Genomic DNA, 11,588 nt, shown 5'->3' with positions numbered 1-11,588 from the left:
CTCTAAATGTCTCATGGCGCATGTGTCTGGAGAGCAAAGTGAGAGATGGGCAGCTATAGAGTACACTACTAGGTAAAGAAGACCACAGCTGAAATCACGCCAGAGGACCCAAAAGGTGAAACCCTGGTACCTCTGCATGCTGATACGGCTTTGACCCAGCTGACGGCTCATGGCTCATGTCTTAGGCCAGACAGTGAGGGCCTTCATTTTGGGCATTGGAGAATAGAGGTGTCTGGTCCCACCACCAAGGGGAAGTCCTTCCTGCCTGCTTCTTGTATCACTCAATGCGTGTTCAAACACCTGGCCAGTGCCAAATGACTGCTGGCAGCAAGGATACATGCCACACCCTCCCCCGGTTCCTGGAAACTCTCACGCTACAGAATACCCTCAAGTGTGGGAGCTTCAAAAACTGAACAGAACAAAGAATGACATCATGTTCCACATTTCAAGCAAGTGTGTGTGTGTGTGTGTGTGTGTGTGTGTCTGTGTCTGTGTGTGTCTGTCTGTCTGTCTGTGTGTGTGTGTGTCTGTCTGTGTGTGTGTGTGTCTGTGTGTGTGTGTGTGTCTGTCTGTGTGTGTGTGTGTCTGTGTGTGTGTCTGTCTGTCTCTGTGTGTGTGTGTGTGGTTTTTCCAAGACAGGATTTGTCCTGTGTACCCATGGCTGTCCTAGACTCGCTTTGTAGACCAGGCTGGCCTCGAACTTGAACTTAGATTCCCACATGCCTCTGCCTCTCTGAGTGCTCAGAGTAACAGCTTATGCCACCATGCCTGCTTCAAGTAATTTTTTTAGACTCTTGTGAGGCTTTTCTATCATGTGTGTGTGTATATACACTTGCACATACACATGTAATTTTGCCATCATGAAATAAAACTGTTTTGAGTTACAATCTCTATTTTAAGCCACCTTTAAGTCTCCCCACACATCCTTCAAAATGAGAGAGTAAAGGAGACCCAGGGCGAGGAGCCCCTGAGACCAGTGAGCGTGGGGCACATGTATATTTGGATTTTAAGATGTAGTGAGAAGGAAATGATCAGAAGACAAATTGGAAAGCTATGTTTGACACCTTTTTTCCTTCCCCCGAGCTGAGAGCAGGGGGTATCTAATTGCTCCCGTTTCCTCCAATAGTAACCTCATAAATAACACAAAGGCCTAGTGTGACTCTCTTCCCTCGTATCAGATAACTGTCTCCACCATGTATGCAGGCCCTGCATTAATTTTAGTGCCAGGCTGGCTTTTTATGTCTTTGAAGGGAGCCTTGGACAAATCCTCTTTGAGCTCTGCAGTGTGCTTGGCTTTGCAGCCAAAATAAATGAGCAAAGTCTAGAACTTTGTTTTCGGGCTTTGTCAAGTTCTTTCCAGCAAAATCTTTCCTTGTGTTCCAGATGTTGCGGTTTTCGTGACTTCGGGCTTCTCTGCCTGCCATGTGAAAATGCCAGCGTCTCATTTGGAAGATGTGACAGGGATGAAGAGCGGGCGGGCGCCCACCACTCATCTGCGTTCAGATGGCCTCGAGGGGTGATTTCGATAAAGGCTGCTTTGGCTATTTAAGATGAATCATTAAGTAGGCACATTAACTTTTCTTTCTTTCTTTTTTTTTCCCCGTTTTTGTAATGGCCCTTATGTAAATTCGATTTATTTTATGTTCTGCATGGACAGAGTGAGGTGAAAAGTGGGATAAAGTGGAAATTATTGTTTCAATCAAAATATTCAGATTATTCCACAAATGTTAATTGAAACTTCAGCTACTAGGGGAATTGTTTTAATTTTCTACTTCTCTGTGTTCCTCAAATAGTCAAAATCCTGAGCACAGCCACGAGACTGCAACCAAGCCAGCCACTCAGAGTAATGCGCCTTAGCCCTGGGGGATGGGGGGGGGGGGTAATGAAATGGCATGAGTTTACTAAAGTCAGATGTGACCACTGTGTTCTTAAGTCACTATGGTCAAGTGACAGAGTTTTCTAGAACACTCAGTTTCCATTGTACTCCCTTTAAAACTTCAGAGGCCCTGGAACACACAAATTTAACTCAAGAAGAAGAAATTTACTGAAAGAAAATTGCTGAATTGGTTTAAGGAGCACATTTCTTTGAAGTCTGACTTTTTGTAGTTTAGTATTTTGTAGCTTTTAAATGTAATTTACAGTACATGTGTTTTATAAATGCATATTTATGGCCTGGAAAGAGTGAGTTTTCAATCCTCAAGATGCACATGATGGAGGGAGGGAACTGACTTGAGCAAGCTGCCCTCTGACACACACACACACACACACACACACACACACAAAATCACAAATGAAAGGAAATGAAAATGTCCTCAGTGTGCATCTACATACGTCTGCTGTGACCTTCACAGACTTCATGGCAGATGCTCTTCGAGTATCACCATGGGTGACCTTCCCACTCCTTAATTCTCATCATCACACTGAGAACTCAGCCTTCTTCCCGGCAGTCTTTGGAAGGCCACCACCTGCAGGTGCAGGTCTCTGCTAACTCTGACATCTTAATAAACAAGGTACTGAGTGCTGCCCACCATAGCGTCTACTGTGAGCGTGTAAATTGCCTGCCGATTGCACCCAGCTTCTCTTTCTCACCAGGCTTTAGTCTCAGGACTCACTCACGTTAGATCTGGATGACTCCATTTCAGTTCTGCTAGTTGAGGAGTGTGAACAGAAACAGTGAGAGAGGCCACCAAGAAACACTTGAGCTAAGTTGTGGAGGGCTAATTCGCAAGTACTTTGGAGGAGGGCTAGGATGACACTGGGTAGCCATGTGCCTTGTCACAGTGCTGGGCTTTCTGAATTAGATGGAAGAGGTTTGGTTCTATAAGAAAGAGCCAAAGAGCCCTGGGTTAGCTGAAAGAGCCACTCTTCACTTACATCTGTCCTCTGCCCTCAACACGTTTCTGTAAACGCCAGTCAACACTCAATTATCTACAGGAGGATTACCCATGTCAGGATTGTCTCCTGCTAATTTTTAATCCCCAAATGAATTTCTCTTGTCGCCCAGGGTGTCCTTTCCTACCAGCCAAGTGAGTATCTGTTTAGAGAGTCAAGCTAATATTGACAATAATATGCATAGGATCTAATTAAAGGAATCTGTTGCCAAAAGAGGAAAAAAAAAAAAAAAAAAAGAAAGAAAGACAGACAGAAAGAAAGGAACACAAGATACCTCCTGAGGCCAAACAGCAGTGATTTTGGGATTATCTGCTGCTGGGGACTCTCTGCGCTGCCACTCCCTCCTACTGGCACGTACAATTGAGCACTGGCTGCCTAACATGTTTTTCAATGACTGCTTCAGGAGTGACGCTGTTGATCAGCAAAGGACTGTTGTCCCAACACATGTCTAACTTAGTAATTATAGTATTTTCTTACAACACGCTCTACAGCTGCTATTCTGTGGTTCATTTGTCTCTAAAACTCAAGAAATAATTGCTTTCAGTGAGGAGTTTCTGTGTGTGTATGGGGGAGGGGGGGGTGGGTAGCTATCTAGTCTAATCTATTAGACACTACATTTCCAGATGCCCCCAAAAATAAATAAAAATAAAATCATGACTCAAAGGGGAATGTAGGTCCTCTGAAACTGTACCCAAATATCCTTTTATGAACATATTAGTAACTAATGGAACCAGACTCTTCAATGTCAAATTACCCCAACCATCAATAAAGCAATGTTCTAGTTAATACTTGGAAATTGTCAGCACCATGTCAGCCGAGAAACCTCTGACTTACATCCTTGCATTTTCCAGGTGCTAGAACAACAGACTTTGCTAGCTAACAGAGGGTATCTGGGGTGCTGACAGGTGGAAAGCCAGGTAGGCACACCAGCAAAGATAGTATGCACCTTTCAGAAGTTCCAGGCCTCCCCAAGTAAACAAGAGGGGCTTGCTCCCTGTGAAAAGACCAAAGAGCCAAGGGCAATGAGAAAGTGCCTGGTTTCATTTAGCTCTCTTGTGCCATCTTTAGAGCCCATGCCAGGTTCATATTCTATTCTGTGGTGCTTGTGCTAACTTAAAATTGCTTTCGTCTCTTAAAATCTTGAGTTGAATGGATGCTATGAGGTGACGAACAGCATCCATACCACAGTTCCCCGGACCACCTGGTGCCTAACCTCATCTACCACCTAAGGGTCTGAGGACAAGCAGTCATAAAACAGAGCTCTTCCAACATCCTCTTGCAAGGATGCAGCTTCAGGTATCAGTTGGGGAGACGACGGAGACATCAGCAGGCCTCAAGACGCACATAGGCACAGTGCCAGCATCGTGATCACCTGGTGTTCGCTGTTGCTCCTGTTCCTGAAGACTGCCTGGGGAATGTGGGAGCCCTGGATGTGGTTGCACCTGGCATGCTGCTTGTCCAAGACCCTTGAGCTCTTCTTACTGGTCTGCTTCTGAGGATGTTTCTCTTCTGAGCGCGCTTTCACCTTTCTCTTCGTCTATCTGACAACCAGCTAGGCGATCAGGAAGCTGAGCTGAGGTTTCAACACTCTGTATATGGACAGGTAAAATTCTCCACTGTAGCCGTACAATCCCTTCACTTCTCTAAGTCCTACCTACAGATGCTGTTTTAAAACTTTAAAAGGTCACCTCATAAACATTTTTGAGTTTTTAACCCCTTTTACTTGGCATACGATTATTGTTACTAAGTTCCTCCACCTTTTTTTTCCTAATCTCACCCTTAAAATATGAAATAAAACCAAATGATTAGACTAATGGTCCAAGTTGGCCTCTCCAGACCAATGTCTCCTAGAGACAGGTCCAGTTAAGTCCCCACTCCTCCTTCAGAATCACCATTCCAGTTGCCACCTGGCACCTCCTTCACTCCTCAGACACAGGAGGCCTGTGTGCCTGGCCTGGCCCTTCTGCTTAATCTGTAATGCCTGCTGACTGGCTTTATCTAATCCTTCCCCTCAGCTACCCAGGAGAAAGGACATCACCAGAACCAGCACAAGGCCTAAGGCAAAGTAGGTACCCAGTGAATACTTATTAACTGAAGACACATGTATGTATGTTTGTATGTATGTATGTATGTATGTATGTATGTATGTATGTATGTATATACCAAAGCTAATAAGAAGTAAAGATGTAGAAGTTAAAACTGTGTAAATTAACAACTAAATTGTCTGTTTAGTTGAACACTAAACTACTCTCTGTGGAGCACCTCTTATGCTCCAAGGACCCTCTGTGGCCCTATTAAACAGAAACCTGGTAAGACATGACTTCTAGCTTGAGATGGAAACTGTGGATTGGCAGCAAGTATGGTGGTCAGTGTTACCCACGATACCACAGAGGGCTAAATCTGCATGTGGGAAGCAGACAGCATCATGCTTCCTTTAAGAATTTGAAGAATGGAAATAAGACAGGTCCCAAAAGAAGGTGGAGGACAGTGTTCCTGGAGAAAGACCCTGTGGAAGAGAACAGAACTCAAGTGCAAACACGAGCATGTGTGTGGGAGAGGATGTGGGTGAGCCTGGTGCGACTCCAGGGACCAGCTTAACAAGTCCACCTCTGCTCTCAGTCGCTGTCACTGTGTCTCAAGATGAACCTCCTTGGAAAATATGACCAGCCTGTTTGCAGGATATTTGCAAAAATCTCGACAGCAAGCAGATAAGTAACTGTTTTATTAAAAAATAATAATAACAACCTAGGTAAACCTTGACCAGAGCCCCTATTTCTAAAACCTAAAATGTACCTGTAAAGAGAGAGCACTAACCATGAACATCCCGATGGCAAGAATTACACATTAAGGTGTCCGCTGTCTCAACCTGAACATCTTGTGGTGGTGGCGGCGGGTCAAAGGATTCCATGATTACCCAAATGTTACGCATCAAGGAGTAGATTTTTTTCCCCTCAAAATCAAGCCAATATAATTTCAAGAATGAAAACTAGGGCAGCGAGGGTGGACACTGACCCATCATCCAGTCATGTAGAAGCATCCAGATTATGGTGTTCTTGGTATGTGGACAACATGGCGAATAACCAAACGAATGGCTTCCACCTGTGGGAAGGGCTATGGTGCTGTGTGTGGTTGCAGGTTCTCGCATCTATTTTCCATTTCTCGTTTGCCTGAACTATAATTTGATATTAGAAGCAATTACTCTTTCAGTTTTGAGGGTTTTTTTTTGTTTTGTTTTTTGTTTTTGTTTTTGTTTTGTTTTTTTTTTGGTCTGTCATTTTGCAATGTTTTCTGTGTTTCCCAGCCACTTCCTCTCTCACTCAGTGATCCTGAGTACCGTTAAATTATTTCATTGCTGAAAAAAAAAAAGGCAGCAACATAGCACCCCTGCTGGGTGGCTCCCTGACATACAGAAACAGAGCTGAATTACTCCCAATATTTGGGTTCTGAGATAGACTTCAGTGGCTAAGACAAGAGGAAACATTTGCTTCCCCTCCATGTTCTAGCACAGCGCTTGACTCTCTGGTACCCTCCGATGGAACACAACCATCCACTCCTTCATTAGCACTTGGAGGCCTAGTCCTGGCTAGCATGAGACAAGGGGAATATGGATGTTTATGTACCATTTTCAAGCATGGAGCTTAGGCTATTTTCATCTATCTATGTAACTTACAGCTGGTAGAGATGGATATAGGGAAAGAAGCTAAGCTGTCTTCCGCCTATGATTGAGAAGTGATTCATATCAAAATTTCTCATGTCCAATTGGTCAGAGTGTCTCACCTAGCCACAAGAGACTCTAGAAAATATAGGGCTCACCTAAAGAGTCACATATTCCTTAAACATCCAACTGTCATAAAAGTGACTATCAGATAAAATAGCTTGTGTGGAAGCCATGGAGAGATTTATAAGATAAAATAAAATGAAGAAGATAAATAAGCCAACATTTTAAAAGTAGTATTAAAAATATGAACAATATGTTCAATATGCCATGGCCCTTTTTTTTCTGAAGTAAATATGAGGCTGACACTCAGGGAGCTCTAGCACCTTGAAAAAAGGAGGTCTTCTGGGTCACGTGACTAAGGGTAACAAGAACAACTAGTGGAGAGGGACTTCCTGGGAGGACATGGCTAGTGGAGAGGGACTTCCTGGGAGGACATGGCTAGTGGAGAGGCACTTCCTGGGAGGACATGGCTAGTGGAGAGCACTTCCTGGGAGGACATGGCTAGTGGAGAGTCACTTCCTGGGAGGACATGGCTAGTGGAGAGGCACTTCCTGGGAGGAAATGGCTAGTGGAGAGTCACTTCCTGGGAGGACATGGCTAGTGGAGAGGGACTTCCTGGGAGGACATGGCTAGTGGAGAGGCACTTCCTGGGAGGACATGGCTAGTGGAGAGTCACTTCCTGGGAGGACATGGCTAGTGGAGAGGGACTTCCTGGGAGGACATGGCTAGTGGAGAGGCACTTCCTGGGAGGACATGGCTAGTGGAGAGGGACTTCCTGGGAGGACATGGCTACTGGGTTTGGGGAATCTGAGCTCTAGGCTACTTACTCCGATACTTAGATCATCCATGCTTCTGGTATCCAAGTGGTGTGTTCTTTCTTGCTTCTAATTCCTTCACAACATTTTCCACTTGTTCTACATACTTGGAAAGTGAAGCGCTGGGAAGGGTCATATTTATTAAATGACCATGGGAAATAATTATCACTAGAGCAGGTAAGAGCAGGGACAAGCCTAAAGGCGTGATGGCAGCAAAGGCCAAGGGGGATGGAACTCTTTGGCCTTAGGGATCCCCTAAACTCACGTGCACATGTCCGTACACAAACACCCATGTGAATACATAATCTAAAAAAAAAATTAGATGTTTTTATTTTGAAAGAATATAGTGTCAGAGAATAGCCATACTCTGCAAAATAATAAGAGAAAATGCATTTGTGTATTTACCAAAAAAAAAAAAAAAAAAAAAAAAAATGTGTGCACAGCGTGCCTGTGCAACAGAGTTTCTCTTTTTGTCAGTACCTTGCACTCCAATGTGACTTATTAGTGATTTATTTTGCTTTGCCCTGAGCTGTGCCTAACTCAAAGCCATTGAAGTACCTTCTCTGAGGGTTTCTTGTACAGGGGGTGGGGTGGGGGTGGGGTGGGGTGGGGGTGGGGTGGGGGTGGGGTGGGGTGGGAGTGGGGTGGGGTGGGGCAGGGGTGGGGTGGGGTGGGGCAGGGGTGGGGTGGGGTGGGGGTGGGGCAAGGGTGGGGTGGGGTGGGGCAGGGGTGGGGTGGGGTGGCGTGGGGGGCATGATGTTCCTCCTGGCCCTCCTTCAGAAGCAGTGAGTGAATGCTACCTCAGTGGGACGCTGTCCTCCTTTCATCCAGGAACCACTGCATGGTTGGCACAGAGATGCAAAAAACAAGAGTTGCTTAAGAGATCAGGTGAAGCTAGTATCTAGTAGAGTCTCTGCCCTCGATGAATTCCTCCAGCTGGCCAGCTTTTCTCTCATCCTCGGGACACTTGTCCACTGTAATTACCCACTCCAAACTCCCACCTCAAATTCTGTTGCTGGCAACCCATATTAAGACACTATATAACCGGGGCAGTGCACAGAGAGGACAGACTGAGGGTCAGCTCTGAATGGGAGGAGAGGGGGCTGGGGGTATGGGAAAGTCAGAAGACAGACAGAGATTAGCTAGAGTTGGTGGGCAGGGCTGTCAGTGGAAACAGAGGGCGTGTGATGCCAGCAGCAACCAGAAGCATCAAGTCAGCAAAGCTGTGTCCTCTGTGACCCAGCCTCCAGGGGACACACCCTGCCCCAGCCTGGTAGTTCTGTGCTTTTAGTATCCAGCCCAACCAGACCTTTTCTTTTGAGGACTGTTCCTGCTTCAACTTGTCTCTCCTTTCACAGTAAGAGGAGGTATTCTGTAGATCCATTTGTTAATCCCCTGGATTAGGCACACATAAAGAGTGAAAGCACCACTGGGGGAGAATTCCTACAGCTTCCTGCATTGCAAACAAGATTTGCCTGCAGCTAAGGGGCATGCCTGGTTCTGACCAAATGCAGTTCAGGGAAATAAGAAAGGGGGCTGAGAAAGGGAGACCCTGAGAGGGAGTGGAGGGAGGTGAGAGGTGGAGGAGATGAGATGCAGGACTCTGGCTCCTGGCAGAGTCAGGATTGCTTTCTTTGCCCTGCAGATGGAGCACGGTTCACTCTTTGTCTTTTAGCACCTCTGAGGATAATACTTTTAGCAGAGAGGGTTTGAGAAACAGCCGGCCAGTGATCTCGCAATTTGGGGGGGAAAAACAAATAAAACAGAAGCATGGGAGTGATTGTGTATGTGTGGAAAACATGCTAAACCCCCTTATTTTATTTAACTACAAGTAATGTTTTAAATAGGAAGGAAAAACTTTAACTCAAGTTAGCACTCTACCAAACTTGTTTTTACTTTAAATGAATTCATCTCTTCATGAACTTTTGAGAAGAGCCTGAGAGTCTGAATGTCGGTGTGGACATGCCATGTGGAGTGCCACGTGTGGATTCTGCAAGAGACTTTGCATTTTGCAGGAAGTGCGTAGGTCTAGTGTGCCACTGAATTTCAGAGGCTGCTAGGAAATTAAGCTTTTCTTTTTTTCTAACAAATTTATACCAGGAGAAATATTTGCATGCTTGATGCTGCTTCAATTACTTAGCATTTATTGAGAGCATCTCCAGGAGCAGGGGTCCAGCTCTCATCTTTCACAAATCTGCAGTAATGGGGTCTTCTCGTGCCTCCACAGGCACAGGAGAGGGCACAGTCCCCAAGTGTGTGAGAAGCACACCTGCAATGGCCCAAGGGGAATGTGGCTCTAAACTTCTCAGTGAGGACTTGACTCACCTCACCCCGAGTTTCTGCTCCCCAGGGAAGTATTGCCACAGTTGGATCCAACAGAAAGAGGCCACAGCCGGACGAGAGAACCCAGTTCGCCCACCTCTTCCTTTAAGTCCTCACATATACTCTTAATTGCTTCTGTAAAATCTACATCTTCTAAGTCGGCACGAGTCCTTCTGGCTTCTCTTTCTGTTGCCCCGTGAATGTGGGTCTGATTTCCTCCTTACGTTGCTCTTAAGGCAGGTGTATTGTTTTTCTTTCTTTTGTCTGTGATCAATACCCTAACCAAGAGCAACCTGGGAAGGGATGGGCCTATTTCAGCTCACAGCCTATAGTCAGTCCATCATGCAGGGATGGAGACACAGAAGCAGAGGCCATAGGGGAGCACCACAATGGAGTAAGCAGTGCTGCTCAAGTCCTGCTCAACTTGCTTTATTAAACCACTCAGGACCACCTGCGCAGGGGTGCCACCACCCACAATGGGCTGGGCCCTCCCGTATGAATCAGTAATCAAGAAGTTGCTTTCCCAGACTTACAGACCAATCTGATGGAGGCAATTTCTCAATTAAAACTCCTTCTTCCCAGATAGGCCTCGCTTTTGTTAAGTTGGCAAGCCCTACAATAGAGCAACACACTTACTCTGGGATATAGTTTTGGGTCCTTCATAGCGATGGTCTTTCTTGAATCTTACCTGAATACCAAAGCTCTATCTTTCTCCTATGAGGCAGAAATCCCACAGGCCTAGACTAGATGGCTTGTGCTCATAATGTACCCATAAGTGAAATTAGTCTGAATGTGACTCAGAAAGAGGCAGGCCTCTTTGATTAGTCCCAGCTCTGCCACCAACTATCACTATGCCCTTGGGACTTCATGGTTTATGTGGATAACATTTCTGTTTAGAAAATTCTAATTTTGGTCTGTGCTATAGTTTCTCATTATTGGGGAAGGAGTGTTGCAGTTATTATATCTGCATGGCCTAGGAAGCCAATAACTGATACAATGAGACTGAACTGTAATTTAAAGCTGCAAGCACTACGCTGGGCAGAATCTAAACTGCTACTAATCTACTAGTAAACTAAAATAAACTACTCTAATCCTCATAACCTACTATATCCCAATCACTTGCCAATCTGGTCCTCCTAGGGCAGCTACTCTCCACCAACTGTCCTCTTTCAACTGTCAACTTCCTGCTCCTACTCCTCTCCTGGAAGCCCCGCCTTCCACTTCCTTCTGCCCAGCTGATTGGCTAAACAGAGCTTTATTGACAACTGCTACGTCCACTCAAGGCATTCCTCCACCATTGGACCATTTACGATGGAAACTTCATAGCAGCCTCCCTGGGCCATGTTCTATGGAGCCTCAATTCTCACCTTATCGGTCCATCCCACAAGCAAGAAGATCGCCTAAGTTCACATTCAGACCTCTGGAGCATCCAAGAACAACTCCGTCTTATCCAGTGCCCTACCCAGGAAGTCCTAACCTCTCCATAGCATGGAACTCTGTTCTCTGCTCCCCCAGCTCAGCAATATCATTTTCTGTTGGGGATCTACTTCCTTGTACTGTACCAAGAAAGTTCCCCCCAAGGGGCTGGAACAGTGTCTCGGCAGCTCAGAGCACATCCTGCTCTTGTTGAGGACCAGAGTTCAGCTCCCAGCGTGCACACATGGGCGTCTAACACTGGCTCCAAGTAATAGGACTAACAGGACGTACTTTTCTGGCCTTCAATGGTACTGTATTCATATGCACAAAACCATGCCCTGACACATACATGCACATATTATCAAAATAAGTAAGGTAATGATCTATTTTAACTGCCTCACTCTGGGGGAAAATGCTTAGATAGT

The sequence above is a fragment of the Acomys russatus genome, chromosome 22 (genome assembly GCF_903995435.1).
Source record: "Acomys russatus chromosome 22, mAcoRus1.1, whole genome shotgun sequence".
Classification (NCBI taxonomy): Eukaryota; Metazoa; Chordata; class Mammalia; order Rodentia; family Muridae; genus Acomys; species Acomys russatus.
The sequence above is the reverse complement of the archived record's forward strand: the minus strand, read 5'-3'. Positions refer to the sequence as shown.